Genomic DNA, 15,263 nt, shown 5'->3' with positions numbered 1-15,263 from the left:
CACTAATACCCCCTTGGTATGAAGTTCGGCACTTCATGTTTATCCTCAGTTATTTCTAAAGTCGGATGCATTGCAACAGATAGGTTGGGGGGGTGGGGTTTAGAGCAAAGATAGTTTAAATGTAAAGAAACACTTCACAGCTACTTAGAATCTAACATACAGAATATAGATTAATAAAAAATCATGGGTATACACCAATAAATACACCATTTATAATATTTTCATTATGTAGCCAACCTGGCCCCATTTGAGAAAGTCAACTTGATCCCTAAAGAAGTTTTAAGGTATAGACCATTATATACTGTAGTAATTTTCATGTATTCATAGTAATTCAACTGGTTCTAAATAAACAGCAAAAACTACAGTAAGACTTAACCAATGACACGTGGTCAATAAATGAAATCCATATATTCAAGACTCTTCCAACTAAAGTGGCCCAATTTGAAGCAAAAAAGTCAAGTAGGTGTGGCTTCCTCAGCATTGCTTTTGCCAAAAGGTACACCTCAATTCGATCTTACTTGATACATTTGCCTCTTTTTTAAAACAGATTTTTTCATGTTAATTATTTTTGAGACACAGAGTACAAGCGGGGTAGGGGCAGAGAGACAAACAGAGGATCCCAAGTGGGCTCTGTGCTGATAGAGAGCCCGATGCGGGGCTCAAACTCATGAACCCTGAGGTCATGACCTGAGCGAAAGTCGGAAGCTTAGCCGACTGAGCCACCCAGGTACCCCAATACATTTTTTTCTTTAAAAAAAAAAAAAAAAAGTTTTAGGTGTTGTCTGGGTGGCTCGGTGAGTTGGGCATCCGACTCGATTTTGGCTCAGGTCATGATCTCAGTTTGTGGGTTTGAGCCCTGAACTGGGTTCCGTATGACAACGTGAAGCCTGCCTGGGATTACCTTGCTCTCTCCCCCTCTCTGTGCCCCTCCCCTGCTTGCACTCTTTCTCAAATAAATTTTTAAAAATTTAAAACAAAGTTTTAAAGCACTATCTAACAATGGCAAATATAGGGGCAGGTGGCTCAGTCAGTTAAGCTGTCGGTGTCAGCTCAAGTCATGATCTCATGGTTTCAGGAGTTCAAACCCTGTGTCCGGTTCTGTGCTCACACTGCAAAGCCTGCTTAAGATTCTCTCTCTTTCCCCTCTCTCTACCCCTCCCCCCACTGACACTGTTTTGGTCTCTCTAAAAATAAATAAACTTAAAATGGTAAATACGAAGATTCCAAAAAGATTAACTAAAATACCAACATGCATTTATTAGCTTAAAACTGTTGCTTTGAGTCTTAATTTACACATTATCACAAAGGATTCTCACCGAGTATTTTTTGGTATCTATTTCAGTTCTATAATATTTATGTAATGTGACATAAATCTTTTAAAAGTTTTAACATACCCTGCTTAAAACTCTGCAAAATATAAATTTTAATTTGAGGAAATTTCCCATACTGGAACAGAGACTAAAGTGCCCAATGAGGTGTCCATTTATCTGGCAGAATTACATTTTAAAATTATCATAAAAGGATTACATGAGATGTTCAAGGAAAATGTTCCCATTCGAGATAACATTATGAGTATTTGGAATGAATACAGAATGAATATTCTTATAAATTAACAATGGGATGTACCGGGCTGACTGTATTAGATTCCGTAACTGCAAAACCAAGCTCTTCACTGCCATATTGGTCTCCACATTTCTGAATGAATTAAAAGGCTTCCAAACAAGCTTCCTTTCCAGCACAGGAAATCCTGTTGCCCCCCCACCCCCACCCCACGAGTATGCGTCATGCTCACAGATTTTCATTTCTCAACCCTTTAAAGGCCAACATTAGCCGTATTTCACAGGAAGTTCTTCCTTAATTCCTCCAATAGTTTGTAGGATACACTTTGGTTAGACACAAGGTCAGCGTAAATTGAGCTCCACTTTCTTATCACAGAATAGCAGCTGCGAAGAGGATGAGACACCACCACCCCATGTACCCAAACCTTTCTTTTTCTCAGGCTCTGAAATATATTAAGCGGCAGGTGGGTGGGCCTTCTGTGCCTTCTTGTTCTTGGATTTCTATATTAATATCTAGAAATACCTTTGCAAATCATCAAGGGACAAAACTCTATTCCCCACCCCCAAATCTAAATGCTAACCCAAATGAAATACCCAGAAAGATTTCTATTAGTTAGCTGTGTTCCCAAATTGAATTTGAGGCTCAGAATAACGACACATGAAAACGCAATTAAATGAAATCTAATGCAGAAACATTTTACTAAGTGGAGAGCACCATATTTCAATAGGACTGTGGCAAATCATGCTATTTTAAGACACATCTGAAAGAGCAGGCAAGGTAAACTGAGGGGGTGACCAATGGGATTCTTGAGAGCATGTTCAAGCATTGCCGCCTAAATAAAAGGCTAATTCCTTTTAGAGGAATTTTCTTTCACCTCCTCCCTAGACTGTACACAGATTTCATTGATGAGGGTGAAAATATCCCTTTGCTCCACATAACCAAGCCATTAAAACAATGTAGTGGTAGTACATTTGAGACCACAATTGGCATGCCCAAACATTATTCTCCTAAGTACAGCTCTAGTGGCCTTGGTTCTCACACTATTATCTCCCCTAAATTTGGCTGCACATATTGTTATGGAGCACATTAGCCTAATTCCCCAAACAAAAGTAATCTCAATATTTATTCCTATGGAAACCAAATCAAAACAGCACATATGTTCTAGTAGCAGGCTTTTACTGTGACCAGATCTTTTATTTAAAAACAGAAAATCTGACCCTGTCAAAAATGGACAATTCAAGGGTTTCATTTACATTACAAAAGAGTTAGTAACTTAGAATGAGCTCTTCAATGTTAATTAACATTCAATTGACATCTGTTGTATAAAAAGAGGTCTATCAAATCAGTCCGCTCCTACCACCATTGCCCAAAATACGGCCACCCACATTGTGTGGTAACAAGAGAGGTCCATACGTGTTCAATGGGAGTAGGGTTCTCTGATCAAGCAAATCAAATCCAGTGTGAAGGATTTTCTGAATGTGTTTGGAACAATCAAGGCTCCCCAAAGTTGTCTGACTACAGAAGCTTATTTTCAAATAATCCCAAATTAACTGAGAGTTAGCATTCTTCAGAAGACACTGGGAAATGTTGCTTTCAAAAAAAGATCCTCATTCCTATGCACAGACACAGTCCCCATAGTATGTACAGAGGGTTCAACAAAACGAGCCATCTTTCTGTGCCACCATATTGGTACTCATGAAGGTTTTGGCAGATGCTCTAAAGAGTATTAACAGTGCAAAGAGAGGCAAATGCCAACTTATTAGGCCATTCTCCAAAATCATCATCCGGTTTCTGACTGTGATGATGAAGCATGGTTACATTGGTTTATTTGAAATCACTGCTGATCACAGAGCTGGGAAAATGGTTGTGAACCTCACGAGCCGATTAAACAAGTGTGGCGCGATCAGCCCCAGATTTCGTGTACAACTCAAAGATCTAGAAAAATGGCAGAGTAATTTGCTCCCATCCAGCCAATTTGGTTTCATGGGACTGACAACCTCAGCTGGCATCATGGACCATGAAGAGGTAAGATGAACGCACACAGGGGGAAAAGTCCTGAGATTCTTTTCCTAGGGATGGAATATATACATGCGAATAAAATGCTTCCATTGGAAAAAAAAAAAAAAAAAAAAAAAAAGAGCCAGTGCTAGAAATGTAGCAATTTCACAAAACATCTAGACTTACTAACACTCTGTTGCTGTAGGGTCATAACTAGCTGAAGGTCAGCAGTGGAGTTAGACCACTTACACAGGGGACAAACACTGATTTGTTTCTGAGAGAGAGAGAAAACCCACAAAGTTGTGAGATCACGCCCTGAGCCTAAACGGAGTCTGCCGCTTAACTCACTGAGCCACCCAGGCACCCCAAGGGGGTTGGAACTTTCATTCGCACCCCACCCCACCCCCACCTCTAGGGAGGGGAGATGAATGGAGGTTGAATCAATCAATGGTGCCTACGTGATGAAGCCTCGATAAACACTCCTAGGGAAGGCATCTGGCCAGCTCCCAGGCTGCTGAGCACGCAGAAGTGCTGGAGGAATGATGTACCTGGAGAAGGCATGGAAACTCCACACCCCTCCCCATACCAGGCTCTGTGCATCTCTTCCAACTGGCTGTCTGAGTTGTGTCCTTTCATAATAGAGCAGTAATCTAGAAAATAAATGGTTTTCCTGAGTTCTGTGCACCATTCTAGCAAAGGATCAATTGTTTGCCCTGAGGGGGTGGGGCGGGGGGTGGGGTGGGGGGCTGGAATTGGAACTTACAATTCATAGCTGGTTGGTCAGAAGCCAAGGTGACAACCTGGACTTGGAATGGACATCTGAAGTGGGGACAGCCTTGTAGGGCTGAGCCCTTAGCCTGGGGGATCTGACTATCTCCAGGTAGACAGTGCCAGAATGGAGTTAAATCCTAGGACACAAAGGAGTTAAACTGTAGGACACCTAGCTGCTAAGAATTCCTTGGTGTCAGAAAAATCACCACACATTTGGTGGACAGAGGTATTCTGAGTTGAGTGTAGAGGAAAGAAGAAAAACAGAATTTTCTCTTGCACTGCTGAACTGGGCAATGCAGGGCCGACAGTTCCGTAAACCTTTCCAAACATACTTCCTATATATGTGCAACATTAAACCTTTTCTACAGTGGCTTAATAATTTCCACGTGGGATAAGCAAAAGATCGGAGAAGCCAAAGAAAGACTCTGGTCTTGGTTTAACATTAACTTTCATATTAAACTATCCTATCAGGCCAGATCTTAAAAAGTCACAACAGAGTGCCTTGAACACAGTAAATGCTCAATAAATGTTTTTTCAGTAAACAGATGAAGGCTTTCACTTCCCAGTGCACAACAGAACTCTCTATAGTAGTGATGAGGGAGCGTGGGGCAAGCGGAGGGCAAAGTGCAGGCTAACAGCATCCCACCCCCCCCACCCCCGGTGACACATGTACGATATTCCTTGGACACTCCAGGCCACCCAAAAACAGCAAAGGACAAAAGAGCAAATGGTTTAACTGGTTAAGAGTCTCCACCAGTCTACCAGAAAAGGCAATCCCATCAATGGCCACTAGGAACAACCTACTGTCATTAATGTTAAGGCTTTGCTCTGAAAAACCACCTTGGCTTGACAGTAGTCAGGCCTCCAGTAAGTCTTTAGCATGTGCCAACTCTCCTTGGAAACTCCCTCTTGACGTTATCTCCCCAACTCGGTGAAACAGTCATACACTGCACCACCACGCCCCCCCCAACACACTTGCAGCACAGCTCTTCTGCCCATGGGTCCCGTCCCTGTGCTTTAATAAGATCACCTTTTCGCACCAAAGACTTCTGGAAGAATTCTTTCTTGGTTGTCAGCTCCAGACCCCATGCACTGCCCCCTGCCATTACCCCCCAAATTCATCAGTAGCATCAGATGTAACTACAGTAAGAAAGTTCTAAAGAATATTGAAATGTTTAAATGTTCAGAGCTAATAAAAGTAAAATGTAGCACCTGGATGGCTCAGTCCATGAAGCCTGACTCTTGCTTTGGGCTCAGGTCATATCATCTTGCATTGGGATTCTCTCCCCCGAGCTCTCTCCGCCCCTCCCCCACTCACACACATGGGTGAACACGTGAATGTTCTTTCAAAATAAACATTTTTTTAGAAATCTAAAATGTAGCAGACTTATGTGAGGATTTGTCCAAGGTCACTTACGTAAGTCACTTGGCCTCTCGAGTTGGTTTTCTCTTCCGTACAATAAAGGGATTGGCCTATTTGATTCCTATCCATTTTCAGCTGTCAAATTTTAGCTGTCAGGCATGTCATGGGTATTCAGGAAACCTTTTCTACTTAATAAGTGTAGCGGAGGACAGCTTAAAATGATAAAAATCAGATCTAGAACCTTATTTTATTCTTTTCGCTGAAACCCTCTGCCACTTTGCAGAGTTATTAATACAGAAAAGTACACTTTGATCTCTTCTTAGCCAGAGATGCCCTGCTGCCTGCCTACCGCATGTGTAAGCACTTCTGAGCCCTACATTGGCAAAGCCTGGTTTTCTTACATTAATGGACCCGGCACTGCTCTGCTCAGATCTTCAATTTCTGTATTCTTTCACTTCAGTCTAAAATAAAATCCTCCTCCATTGAAGTCCCAAAATGACACCCTGTTTTTAGTTGACACATACAACATGTATTTTCCAATAAACTAAATAATGTCTGACTGGGGAGTGGGCAGGGAAAGTAGCATAATCACAAAGTAACTATAGCAGCAAAAGACTGGATTCCCTTTGCAGTAGCTTGAGTATGCAGCACAGAGTTCCAAAGATCCTAATTTGGACTGGGGTTTACTATGTTGCTCTTCTTCTAAATGCCTACGTAACTGAACAGCCCAGCTCCATCTGAGATGGCATGCAATCAAGGAAAATAATGGGCCACAGCAAATAACTTCAAAGCCTTGGCACCTCTTAGGTTAATAATATATAATTGCTACAATTTCTTTCAGCACAGTACTTTAATTAAGTGCACTAAAGTCTCTACCTACCAACTTATTTTCAACCACAGGCAGCCATTTTGCACTCTAAAATGAGGTAGCTAGAGTGTTTTTTCAAAAAGTACGCCTCTCCTCAGTAACCTTTCCTGTAACAGTGGCTTAGAGACGAGACACAGGCTCATTCTAAGCCCACCTTCTGAGATTCAAAGAAGAATGAGCTGTACCTTTGAAGAGCTACACAAAGTGCTTACCAAGGTTTTATAAACGAGGTGCCATAAATTTTCCATACTGGACCCTCATGCAATGAAAAAAAAAAAAAAAAAAAAAAATGGCCTCAAGAGCCAAAAGGTTAAAAAAAAAAAAAAATAGGGTTGGGAAAACATCAACTTTATGCTATTAAAATATACAAAAACAATACACAAAATATACTCTAGAGTATATTTTAAAAATTCCATTCCTGGGGCGCCTGGGTGGCGCAGTCGGTTAAGCGTCCGACTTCAGCCAGGTCACGATCTCGCGGTCCGTGAGTTCGAGCCCCGCGTCGGGCTCTGGGCTGATGGCTCGGAGCCTGGAGCCTGTTTCCGATTCTGTGTCTCCCTCTCTCTCTGCCCCTCCCGCGTTCATGCTCTGTCTCTCTGTGTCCCAAAATAAATAAAAAACATTGAAAAAAAAAAATTTAAAAAAAAAAAAAAAAAAAATTCCATTCCTAACACTGAAAGAGAAGGTGGGAGGTGAAGGTTTTTGACTCACTACCATCATGACTTAAAGGCATTTATCTACAACAGTTTTCAAAACTTTCATAATGAAACTGGCAGCAACAATTCAGTGTTACTTGTGACTTCATTATTTCAGAAACTATTTTTCACTATCCCTATTTGAGATTTAACTATAGTATTTAGAAATATGGCAGTAACCACCAGAGAAACTAAATACCAAACATTTAAAAATGATTGACACTGCAGTTCAAGGCTGGAGGTGAAAAACGAAAGGCTATTTTTCATTATACGCATGTTTATTCTATTATTTTTAATTATGTGCATATACTAGGTTGGTCATCTTTTTTTTAAGTTTATTTTGAGAGAAAGCAAGTTGGGGAGGGACAGAAAGAGAAGGCACAGAGGAGCCAAAGCAGGCTCTGAGCTGACAGCAGAGTCCGATGTGGGGCCTCAGGAGCTGTGAGATCATGACCTGAGCCAAAGTCAGACGCTTAACCGACTGAGCCACCCAGGCCCCCCCAGGTAGTTTTTTCCCCTATCATCTTCATCGCTGCACTATACTTTTTTGAGGGGGAGGAAGGCACAGAGTCAACCTCCTTTGCCAGTTTATTATCTGAATGTACTAATATCCTCCAAATGTTAGCCCAGGGGTACAGAGGAGGGAATGATAAGCTTTGATGGGGGTCAAAAATAACCTCAAGAGAAGCAGGTGAACCAAAGACCATGGGGTGTAGGGATGGTGAAAAGAACACTGAGGGTCAAGTGACTGAGTAGGGCCATCTCTTACACAAGTCTACTGGAAACACGTAAGCAAGAGGACGGGAAGGACAAGGAAGGACAAACAAGGACAAGAGAGCAGGTATTCGTCATCGGAAAACTTCCCTCTGGTAACAACTCAGGTGTGGGAGTGAAGGCCACTGGACGTGGGCCATGAGCATGCTAAGAGAGAGGTACTGAAGGACTTCCAACAGTGTGGAGGAGCAACCCAGAACCAAGTCCCTGAGTGTCCCAAGGAACGAGAGAGGGTGGGGTCCAGCAGGTGGCCTCACCCCACGGAAGAGGGAGGGCTTCCGTACGAAGAACGAAAAGGTGTCTGGAACCAGCAAAGCGGAGCTGAGCAGGGGGTAGAGCTTCCTCTAGGAAAGGCCCCCAGGGATGTATTTCTCCTTGGAGATGAAGAGGAAGAAACGCAAAGTTTTGGAGGAGCAGCCTATGAAGGCTGGGGTGTTGACTTACAGCAGAACCAGTTTTCCACAAGGCCCAGGAGAAGAGGACAGGAACGGGGCAGAACAGAGCCCGGAGGAGTAGTCGGCTTCCTACCTTTTCTGGCTGAGGACGAAACTGACCAACCACGCAGACCTGCTGTAGGCCAGGTGAAGAGCTTCTTTATTTAAATCCCAGTGAACAATACAGTGTACTATTAGTTTCAGGTGAACCGTGTCATGATTCAGCCCTTGCATACGTTCAGGTGAACAGCTTTCATTGTGCAGCCGCGGGTGCTCGGGCAGGCCTGGCCTGAGGAGTTCAGGCGGTAGCACTTACGCCTGGGGCGCTCCCTCCTCACCCCAGGTGCGGCTGGGCACTGCAGAGGTGGACGGTGAGTGAAGGGGTGTGGGGGCAGAGGCCACACCCCTGGCTTCAACATACACTGCTCACACCATGTTCCTCTAAATAGTTCCAGTTTCAACTTCCCACAGTCAGAAAGCACAACCTTTTGCATTAACTCGGGTTATTTTTTCCGCCATGAAACCAAAACTCAAGCGTTGGTTAGTAGTCACTGCAGCCAGCAGCATGAAGGAGGAAAAAACACACACCTGAACAACATCCACTCATCTACATCCTCCCTACCAGCTTACTCTCCCCTAACTCTTGGCCTGTCAACCTCAGTTTCTAAAGTGTAAGCGTGGCTCTAAAAAACCATGCTACTCCTTTCTGGTAAAAAACAAAAAACAAAAAACAAAAAAACAAAAAAACAAAAAAACCCAGCACTGGCTTCTTGGGAGTTGGGGAGGAGAGGGGTGAACGAAGATTAATGCTGTTACTCTTATCCAGGGCAGGCATCAGAGCCTGGAGTATTCCGGAAGTACCTGCGAGGTCGAGAGATGTCATCAGTGTGAACCTGCAGCCATTTGTAAAAGTGAAAGAAGGGAGGGAAGCCACAGGTCAGTCAGGGAGAAATGGCATTTCATGGAAAAACTACACAAAGCAGACAAAAGAGTCGCTCATGGTAAATACACAATAACCATGAGACATTCTTATACTTTTATTTCAACTCCCTGTGACTAAGAAACATTTAGTATTTACCATATTTATTCATTCAACAAATATACAGTATGCACCTACGATGTACCCAGCACAGGTTAGATGCTTGGACTAACTCTCTGGGGGAGAAAAAGACGTAACTATTTGGTATGACACACACCAGGTCTCAGGATCTTTAGAGGGAAAAGCCAGTTCAGTTGTTAGCTGTCTCTTATGGCACTACTCACTCACTCCCAAATAACAAAGATCTTACAAAGGGAGAAACAAACCAACTCTGAGGCCATTATTATTTTCTTTATAGGACAGGCTCTCCTGCTTTGCATTCCATTGTTTTTACAGAGCAGATCTCTAAAATGTTGTCAAGTGGCATTAAACCTCTAAGAGCAGCAGCCGTGGCTGCCTGTGTCACTACTTGACTAGACAATTCACACGTGCTATGCTCTTTTAAAACCTACTTAAGTGGAGGACAGGGGAGGGGAGAGGAGGAAATCAGGAGCCCAGGCCAGAAATGCCACCACCACCTCCCAGTTGAGAATTCTCAAAGGAGTTTCAAGCTCTCCTAAAACCCTCTGCTGAGTCAGGAGGGCATTATGTGTGTGGCTTTGCCCCTCTGTCATTCACGCACTCACTCCTTCCTTCCTTCCACAAACAAGCATGGAGCACTTAGCATCCACTCTGCACCTGGCTCTGCCCTGGGCACTGTGGTCACAGGGATGAGGAAAATTACAGGATGGATACTGTTCCCACGCACACGGGGAGGAGAATGACTTTCAAGGCAGAAAAAAACCACACGTGCACAAAATGGGAGTGGGGAGGGGGCCTCTAGGGCCACAGAAAGTAAAATTTAAGAGAAGGAGGAGCCATGGGCAGGGCTGAGGGTGTGTTTTTCTTGGACCAGTCCTCCATCCCCACTGACCCTCTCCATTCATGATCCATCCCAGGTGCCAGGCGCAAGCTTGGTTCTGAACAGAACCATGTCCAGTGTTCATCAGGCTATGCTGTGACCTAGCTGGACATGAGGGCTGCAGAAGGTTCTGTGGCAGCTTAGACTACCTTGGAGGGGCTTCGTTCTGCCATGAGCTGTATTTCTGACCAAGATGGTAGACGTTACATTGTTTTGTGGCAGAATTACCCAACAATGTGAGACCATGGTCATCCTCCCCGGGTAAAAATGGAAGATAGTGACATGTGCCTGGATAGTTGGGAAGCTGCCAATTCTTTTAGTTTTAACAGAATTTTCAGTCACTGAAAAAAAGCTTTTTGATACAGACAAGAAACATTAATAGCTCCTCACAGTTCTAGAAAAATGTAAAGCTCCTGTCAACGTTTACCCTGTGGTGGGAGAAGATGAAAACCCAGAGTACGCAATGCCTTGGACGTGTTAATCTTGTGATTTGGTCCATCTTGTGCTTTACTTGCAAACCAACTCGGAAAAGAGAAATCTCCATGTTCTAAACAAGAAGACCCAACGTCTGATACTGCAAGAAAAGAGACTCCATACAGAAACTAAATAGCTACAATAAACTCAATGCTACTCAGGGCAACAGATAAAAAGCCTCTGGACTCCATACAGAGTTCTAGAGTCTCTGTGGAAAGTCAGCCCAAGATGGAGGAATGAAGCTGGACCACTTTCTTACACCATACACAAAAATAAACTCAAATGGATTAACAACCTAAATGTGAGACCTGAAACCATAAAAATCCTTGAAGAGAACACAGGCAATAATCATTCTGACATCAGCCGTAGCAACATTTTTCTAGATAGGTCTCCTGAGGCAAGGGAAACAAAAGCAAAAATAACTATTGGGACTACATCAAAATAAAAAGCTTCTGCACAGTGAAGGAAACAATCAACAAAACTAAAAGGCAACCTACTGAATGGGAGAAGATATTTATAAATGATATATCCAATAAAGGGCTAGTACCCAAAATATATAAAGAACTGATACAACTCAATACCCAAAAAAACAAATAATCCAATTTAAAAATGGGCAGAAGACATGAACAGACATTTCTCTAAAGAAAACATAAGGATGGCCAACAGACACAGGAAAAAGATGCTCAGCATCACTCATCATCAGGGAAATGCACATCAAAACCACAATGAGGTATCACTTCACACATGTCAGAATGGCTAGAATCAAAAACACAAGAAATAACTAATGTTGTGAGGATATAGAGAAAAAGCAACCCTTGTGCACTGTTGGTAGGAATGCCAACTGGTGCAGTCACTGTGGAAAACAGTATGGAGGTTCCTTAAAAAATTAAAAATACAATCCGATAATTGTACTACTGGGTATTTACCCAAAAAAGACAAAAATGCTAATTCAAAGGGATACATGCACCCGTGCATTTACTGCAGCATTATTTACAATAACCACATCATAGAAAGAGCCCAGGTGCCCCCCTATAGATGAATGGATAAAGAAGTGGTATAGGTATACAATGGAATATTAGTCATAAAATGAATGAAATCTTGCCATCTGCAACAATATGGGTGGATCTAAAGAATATAATGTTTTTTTATAAATGTTAACTTATTTTTGAGAGACAAAGAGCAAGCAGGGGAGGGGCAGAGAAAGACAGAAACACAGAAGCAGAAGCAGGCTCCAGGCTCTGAGCTGTCGGCACAGAACCCAATGTGGGGCTTGAACTCACAAGCAGTGAGATCATGACCTGAGCTGAAGTCGGACGCTTCAACTATTGAGCCATCCAGCCTCTATCAATATTTCTAAAGGAGAGAACACAGAGCAGACCTGAAAGATCATCTTAAAAGTCTTCCTACTGTGAAAGCCTCAATTCAAAGTGCAGGTTGCAGGCTGTAGGAGAGGGGAAATAAAATGACTGTTGTGGGTACCTGGGTAGCTCAGTCAGTTTAGCATCTGACTTCAGTTTCAGGTCATGATCTTGTGGTTTGTGAATTCGAGCACCACATTGGGCTCTGTGCTGACAGTGGGGAGCCTACTTGGTATTCTCCCTCTCTCTCCCTTTCTCTGCTACTTCCCTACTTGCTCTCTCTCTCAAAATAAATAAATGAAAAAAAAAAAAAAAAAAAAGACTGTCCTTAGTCCAGAAGAAATGGAGCTTCTTGGGCATTACCTTCCAGACAAATCATGATATGGAAAAAGAGGGGGAAAGTTCCGGTGCAGATGGCAAGATGAGATACCAGGACAAAGAGCTGGAAACCTTAAGAAGCCATTCAAAAATCTCGAAGAAAACTTGGAAAGAGCCATTTCTTCTTCTCAAAGCAGACTCTGTTCCTTGAACTGAAAGCTCGTGGTCACTGGATGAGAACATGGGAAGCTGAAAGAAACCTTCTCCAGACAAGAGGCAGCTGCAGACCTGAGACAGCTCAACCGTAATTACACTCAACTTCTAAAGTGGATCCTCCTGCATCTGATGAGTCAAACCTTTTTCTTCCTCCTCTATTGCCAAATCCAATGTTTCCAATGGATCTAAATGGGGCGTTTATCGCAAGAGGATTTCCTCTTCCTCGCCCTTCTCCAGAAAGCATGGAGAAGCATAACCCCCAACTGCCACCTCCACACACACCACCACCCCCCCCCCCCCCCAGCTGGCTATCCATTCAGGGTCTCTTTTCCTCATCCTCCCTCATGTGTTGGGTTTTTCCCTGTATGCTCCTGTGCGGAAAATAGAAGTGAGATACCTTTGGCGGGGGCGGGGGGGTCACTGTGCCTCCACACAAATCCCCTGATCAAAATCCTGACACACACAGGGAGAGCCTTAAGTCATTTTGCATCTTACTTTTTACTGTGAAGTATTTTTGAATTATTTATGGTTAGTTAAAAAATTTACATAAATGTTTTTACTTTTGCTCAAATTGCAACTCATTTTTTTTATTTTTTTAACATTTTTGCTTATTTTTGAGAGACACAGAGAGACAGAGCACAAGCAGGGGAGGGGCAGACAGAGAGGGAGACACAGAATCTGAAGCAAGTTCCAGGCTCTGAGCTGTCGGCACAGAGCCCGACGCAGGGCTCAAACCCACAAATGAGAGATCATGACCTGAGCCAAAGTCAGACGCTTAACCTACTGAGCCACCCAGGTGCCCCAACTGCAACTCACTGTAAATTTTAGACAGTTTTTAGTGAAAAGAAATAGTTCAAATTATTACATTATATCATATATTCTAGAAAATATAAGCAGCAAATCTGAATCTGATGAGCCAGACCACTGTTCTCTCAACAATACATTATCCACAAGCAGTTAGTTTCAGCTCCCAGGGACGTTTGAAGTAGCAAATGCTTTTCTTCCTGCCAGTGGCTCTACATAACACAGTTGTAGGAAAAAGGGGAACGCTCCCTGTTGGGCTCCATTTTAAAAATCTACTCCAATAATGTGGGACTCAAAACTAATGACAATATTCAACTATTACATGTAAAAATCTCAGCGACTAATGCTCTACATACTTCTTACTGTATGCATTCAAAAGGATTTCCCTTTACAGGAAATGTCAAAATAGAGGTATGTTTTAAACAATGAATAAGCCCTGGGTAGGGCTGTCAGCACGAAGACACAATCTGATACTAGAGGCATTTTTACAAGTTCAACAATTTTGTATACGCAACGTCATCTACTTTTAGCCTTTCTCTCCCTATCTCTCCCTCTCCCTCTCTCTCTCTCCCTGTGTGTGTGTGTGTGTGTGTGTGTGTGTGTGTGTGTGTGTGTATGTGTGTGTGTGTGTGTGTGTGTGTGTGTGTGTCTATGTGTGTGTGTGTGTGTATGTATAATTTTTCTTTAATTTTCAATTTAGGAAGATGTTTGGTCGTAAGAACAAGAGCACTTGCAGTGAGAGATATTTCAGAGTCTACTACCTAGAGGACTTCAAAAAAGGAAAAATGGCTTCCTTCTAACTTCAAGGGAAAAGACTTACCTTGGTAAATTACCTTTGCTACTACAAAAATGTGTTTTGTTTCAAAAGAGAAGCTTTGGGGATAGACTGAGAGACACAAGGGCAGGCCCATCTATAACCGAAGAACAGTCTTACAATTCCATAAACTGGGGTGTGTCCGATCTTACTACCACTTGCCCTGCTGAGTCTTTCATTCTCCTTTGAAAACCTCATGGAAATGAAGACATCCAGGGTTAAATGAGAAAGGTCCCTGCTGGCCTGACCCCAAATGGGAATAAGGGCCTTGGCAAGTGGGCTTGAATGTCCTGCTAGGCAGGTGGTGGCTTGGCAGCCTGTCACCCAGACTGAAGGCTAACGATGCAACTGCATGATGAACCAGATCTGCACTTTGTCTGGGCTGGAACTGGATATCCCCGCACATGCTTCAGGAACCAGCAATGATCTCTGGGCAGCCCCTTATTGGGTCACAGAAGTTTCCGCTGCTGACTTCTCACTGGCCTTGAAAAGTTACTTTATGAAGTATCTACAGAATGTCATGACTAAGAGTTTTAAGAAAGCTGTCTTGGTCCTTTGTAGGTAACTAATTAGTATTTGGGTACAAAACATAAAAACTAAGAGACCCTGTTTGTTCTCAGACATCTAAGAAGTTGATTTACAAAACAGACTTTAACAAACATTTTGTAAATAAATTCAATAAATTGGTTAACTATAATAAAAGATTTAGGTTCAGTATGATTTTTTTAGTATCTGTCATTTTGAGCAATTAAATAGCATTTTGTCTTTAAAAAAAATTTAAGTTTATTTATTTATTTACTTATTTATTTAGAGAGTGAATGCAAGTGGTGGAGGCAGGGAGACAGAGGGAGAGAAGAGAAAATCCCAAGCAATCTC

At 42.6% G+C, this 15,263-nt stretch overlaps 1 protein-coding gene and 1 pseudogene across 3 annotated transcripts in view; one reads left to right on the top strand and one right to left on the bottom strand.

Annotated features, from left to right (window-relative positions):
* The window catches only part of SRGAP1 (SLIT-ROBO Rho GTPase activating protein 1), a 282,606-nt gene that overhangs the window by 225,377 nt on the left and 41,966 nt on the right, over nt 1-15,263 (bottom strand). The window contains exon 1 of one of the 3 annotated variants that reach the window (XM_078449734.2): nt 8,558-8,864. The exons of the other annotated variants lie outside the window; for them this stretch is intronic. The gene's annotated coding sequence lies outside the window, so the exon portion shown is untranslated. Of the gene's footprint in view, nt 1-8,557; nt 8,865-15,263 lie in introns of those variants that run through there. 3 annotated transcript variants of the gene reach the window in all.
* Nucleotides 3,256-3,594, top strand: LOC132694131 (small ribosomal subunit protein uS8 pseudogene; annotated as a pseudogene).

The sequence above is a fragment of the Panthera onca genome, chromosome B4, assembly GCF_046562875.1.
Source record: "Panthera onca isolate mPanOnc1 chromosome B4, mPanOnc1 haplotype 2, whole genome shotgun sequence".
Classification (NCBI taxonomy): Eukaryota; Metazoa; Chordata; class Mammalia; order Carnivora; family Felidae; genus Panthera; species Panthera onca.
This window is presented reverse-complemented; position numbering and strand designations above follow the sequence as displayed.